This window comes from Sinocyclocheilus anshuiensis, unplaced genomic scaffold, assembly GCF_001515605.1.
Source record: "Sinocyclocheilus anshuiensis isolate Anshui unplaced genomic scaffold, SAMN03320099.WGS_v1.1 scaffold9, whole genome shotgun sequence".
In the NCBI taxonomy this organism is placed as follows: Eukaryota; Metazoa; Chordata; class Actinopteri; order Cypriniformes; family Cyprinidae; genus Sinocyclocheilus; species Sinocyclocheilus anshuiensis.
In genome coordinates this window covers 530,157-534,430 of record NW_015540887.1, presented here as the reverse complement: position 1 = coordinate 534,430, position 4,274 = coordinate 530,157, and positions in this window count along the sequence as shown.

The following is a 4,274-nucleotide window of genomic DNA, read 5'->3' as shown; positions in this document are numbered from 1 at the left end:
TTATAATATCAGGCATAATATGCTTGTGTAACTGATGCTTGTGCAACTGGCGAGCTCTTTGACGCCCTCCGTATCAATCTCCTCGGAGAAAGACAGGCGGAGCGTCGCGCCCTCTCCCCGGGGGGGAAGTACCGCAGCGCGGGCTTCCGAAACCCCGAGAGCGGGCGCTGAATCTGGTGGTTAAGGAAGTAGATAGGGACGCGCCCGTGACACACGAAGTTCAGAGCCCGTCACGCTGAAGGGCGTTCCCCTAGCTTTTTCGACGCAGCTCGAGTTCCTGAAGAGGAACCATATTTTCCTGTCTTGATCTTGACTCAGACTCGACCGTCTTCTGGTCTCGGTCTTCACTCAGTCGATTGATCAGTTCTCTAAATACAACACTGACATATTCATCTCAAGACAATGAAAACGAGCTCATTCAGATTCTTGTGCTTGCTCAGATACGCAGAGATCAACAAAATATTTATCATGGCTGTTGCTGTCTTTTTTAGTCAGTGTTTTAGGTTTTTTTGATCCTTCTGTAAATTCTATATAAATATGCCTGTTACTTCAATACATGCTTGTGGGCAAAGGAAAAAAACAAATGTATGTCTTGATACATATTTTGTTTCGAAATGTTTTATAGAATTCCTGTATAGCAATAAAGCACAGTGTCAGTCAACTGGCAAAAAAAATTTAAAAAATCTGACTATTTCTTAAGATTTTTTTTTTTTTTCTTAAGGGGGGAGGGACTGTATGGAGGCACTATATAAAATTATGAATATTCATGCTAAAAAACAAATCATGGACGTCTCTGTGTGTGTGTGTGTGTGTGTGTGTGTGTGTGTGTCTTTACTGTCACCTTTGATCAATTCAATGCATCATTGCTTAATAAATGTAAATGTTTCCAAAAAAAAATAAAAAAATCATAAACACTTACAATAAACACTCGAATGGTAGTATGGCAAACATGCATATGATTTGCATATTATTATTTTTCGCTACATGTCCCAGCCCTTCGTTTTGCATGGACCGTTACCTTGTTATTGTTCATTTCAACATCATGATGTTCTGCAAACTGAACAGTAAAGTGTAGATTACAATCTCACAAACAGACAGAAATAGAGGCCTTCCTCCCGCCTGACCAAAACAGCAAATATCCGGAGCTGTTGCCCAGCACACAGAGTATGTAACCGGTGCTTATGTGAGCGTGTAATATTGCATAATGTGGAGATTTGAATGAAGTGTGTGTGTGTGTGTGTGTGTGTGTGTGGTTGTGTCTGAAGGAGTCTCTGTGTATGGGAGTTTCCAGTAAGCTGCTACTGGATGTGACGGGAGCTCAACTTTCAGACCTGGACTCCAGCTTCAGCCTGAATGACAGAGGTACACACACACACGCACACACTCTCACACACACACACACACACGTGTGTGTGTGTGTGTGTGTGTGTGTGTGTGTGTGTGTGTGTGTGTGTGTACTGTTGGACAGTGCAGGGCTGGGAGCAGTGCTTGTGTAAGCTGATTACACTCATCGCTCACTGGGCTATAATGACAAGCAAAGACTCGTAAATCAGACCACACAGAACAACACACGCCACCCAAGTCACATGCTCAAAACAACACCACATGCTACATTATGACAGTAAGACGAATCTGAACACATAAGCAGATCCATTCAATATAACATTGAAAAAGCTAATGCAGAAATGCACAACACCTGAACACTAATTGACACCCTCATCTTTTTAATAAGCAGTTTCAGATAAATCATTCATATCAGCAAGTTTATCTGTTCCACAGAAAGAGCCAATAATGGAGGAAGGATTTTGTAGATCTCACAGGCCTTTCATTTATATGGAAATTTACACTACTGTATTGATTATAGATTCAGACACCGCATTCTACCTGCCATGCTCCCCATAAAAAGAGAGTTTGAAATTAAATTGAGTTTAGATTATAGTGAACATTATTAGCAGCAGCTGATTTTATGTGATCCGGCCCTGACAGGTTCGTCATTCACGCTCTTTTAAAGCACACAGGATGTTCCAGATAACAGGACGCCTATTACAAGTGTAAGAGGAAGACTTTGTCTCATCTTCTCACGCCATCTGCTTGTGTTGACACATTTTGTACGGTGAGGAGGAAAAGCATCTCTCTGGATTTCCAGGGATTTTCTTCCAATCAATCAGAGCTCATGGCTAAAGGAATGAGTGCAGATGGCGACAGCAAACACAGCCACAGATGACACTCACTACAAGTGGCCATTTAATTCAGACTTCATGGAAATCCTCAGCTTTTTAAGAAGGAAAAATTTGCCAAACCGAAGGATATAGTTTACAATGTTTTGAACAAAATTGTGCAAGTTTTCTGTTTGTGGCATACAATCTGTCGAAAAATATTGGTGGTTTAGGTTATTTTAACTGTTTTGCTTTGTTGTGCCATTTTGCCACCATTAACCACATACTCTCTTTCTGAAGTCTGTCCTGTAGACAAGTCTACCAGTCTAAAGGTGCAAAAGATTCACAGACAAAGAGGCTGCATCCGAATTAGCCTAATTTCCTTATTAAATTACGTAACGCCGTTACATGTAACTAGTTACTCCCCAACACTGCCTAATACATAGTAAGTGAAAAAGTAAAAGTATGTGAAAAGAGTAGTATGTCCAAGTTCACGGTATTTTGGACGTAGCTAGAGTGTTTTTTGACAATTGACTCGACTGAAGTTTTTTGATTGGCTAAAAAAATGTGGGCCACTCCCATTGCTTGTTTTTTAAAGACTATGGGGTCATTTACACGACACACTAAAAATGTGTGGGGGAAAATGTATCCGTTTTGGCCATTCATTTATATGACAACTGCATTTTTGGGGCCTGAAAACATAAACATTTGAAAACGGTTCAAAGTGCATTTTTTGCACAGATACAGTTATCGCCTCCATGTAAACTATGAAAAATGCAAATTTGTGAAAACGATGATGTCATGCACATGCATATTACATGATTTGGAGTGTAGTGACTCTTTTAGGGATGTCAATTTTTCGATCAATCAATCGATTAAACGTTAACCGTAATACTGCAAAATGTGTCTATTGCAGTGACATATAGCTAGTCAATGTGCAAAGGTTTTTAGAACATCACTGCTGTGTAAATGTACCCTATAACACTTTTTTATTTTTATTTTTTTGGAAAATATATTCCTACCAAATAAAAGATTAATTTTTGACAATACATTAGAGTATTAGAAATGTACAGTTTAATGTACAGTTTATATTTTTAACTATGCACAAATATAAAGTTAGTATGATTTTATTATGCATATTTTGCTGTTTGTTGTGTTTTATTATTTGCATTCAGAATTGTTTTCCCTGTTCGTAAGTACAGAACAGAATTGAATTATTGACCCAATTGACCCATTTTTGGAATTGAATGCAACCTCTGCTTTTTTTCAGATCAAGATAACTGCAGCAGTAAACTGAGCATTGACTATTTGCAGAAAAGGACACTGAACGAAAGCACTTACCCAGTCAGAAGCATTTTTTGTCAGCCGTAGTGAGGGGAATTGGCTCTTCCACAGCAGAATAACCCTTGCTTTTCTCATGAGGCGGCAAACACAAGAACTGAGCCTGAAGCAGCCCTTCAGCTCACAAGTCTGCTAGTTCCCATGCGAAAGCAGTTTAGTTAAATCAGATAGGATACTGTGTGCTAGCAAGCGTAGTTTACATCTGAGAATACCCCCTTGCCATATGCATGCTTATGGCAACACACCAATACAAACACATACACACGTTAATATTGCAAAATGTCACTGAACCTCTAGGAGTGACGCAATGCATACACATATTGGATGTATGACCACAGATCAGATTATATAAAAATGGACAACTTTCCCACAATCCACCCATTCCAGTAGACAGCATGCATTGGCCAAATAAACACACTCCCACTGATTGCAGATGTAAATAACATGCACGGACACGGCAGGAGGCTTCCGCTGATGAGCTTCCCCTGAGGCTTAAGGATTGTGGGCGGCTTTAGACGTGCGGTTAGCTGCCCTTAATGTCTTTTAGTCCTGACTTAGGTAACAGCTGGATAAAGACAGATAACCCATCAGCCATCCTTACAGCCAGTCATTATCCATATGCCAGTGAGCTTCACTCAGAGGCCATCCTGACTACAGGTCAAAGGTCATTAGAAATAGAGGCATAAATGAAGCATGCAGGTGTTCTGGATGAAAATGATATGGCCCGGTGTCATTTGACAGTCTGCTCCTCTGCCGTTAATGAGCAGTTCATCTGTA